The sequence below is a fragment of the Triticum aestivum genome, chromosome 1B, assembly GCF_018294505.1.
Source record: "Triticum aestivum cultivar Chinese Spring chromosome 1B, IWGSC CS RefSeq v2.1, whole genome shotgun sequence".
NCBI lineage: Eukaryota > Viridiplantae > Streptophyta > Magnoliopsida > Poales > Poaceae > Triticum > Triticum aestivum.
The window spans coordinates 660,287,753-660,288,475 of record NC_057795.1 but is presented as its reverse complement, the minus strand read 5'-3'; positions in this window follow the sequence as shown (position 1 = coordinate 660,288,475).

Genomic DNA, 723 nt, shown 5'->3' with positions numbered 1-723 from the left:
TTATAAGCTAACCTAGGTAAAATGGGTCATTTTAGAGCTAACTTAGGTAAAATGGATCGTCTATGAGCTAACTAAGCTAATTATGCAATTTTTGACATAAGTAAGCTAAGTACAGATCGTTTTAGAGCTAACTTAGGTAAAATGGATGGTTTTGGAGGTCAGTAAGCTTATTAAGTCATTTTGGAGGAGAAGAAGCTAAGTCTAGGTCATTATGGTAAGCATTGGAGGAAATAAAGCTAAGTCTAGGTCTTTATGCATGTGTTAAGCAAAACACTAGATAAACTTACCGAGATCCAGGAGGTGTAGGAGCGGGGTGGCTCGTGTCGGTAGCTGGAGAAGGATCGTGCGATGCTTGTCTGGAGTTACACTGCACCAAAGATCATTTCCAATGTCTTGTTAGCATGATGACACTCAAATGTTAAGACTAGCAAGTAATGTCCATTCAAATAAAACTCACCGTGGTCCCAGGAGCAATCACTGGCATCGGCGGAGCGGTCTGACCTGTCTTCTCGCACACAGACTGCACATTTGGTTTTGACGACTCAGTCATACTAGTTAGTAATGAGACAAACACTACATGAATGTTTTGGCTAATCCGCAGAAGAAACTTACCACAAGGATCTCGTACATGGCCCTTGCCTGCATGTCATTCCGTGCCCTCTTCTCCTCCATCATCTTTGTCGTCCTCTCCTCCAACTCCCGCCGCCTCTCCGCCGCCTCCAC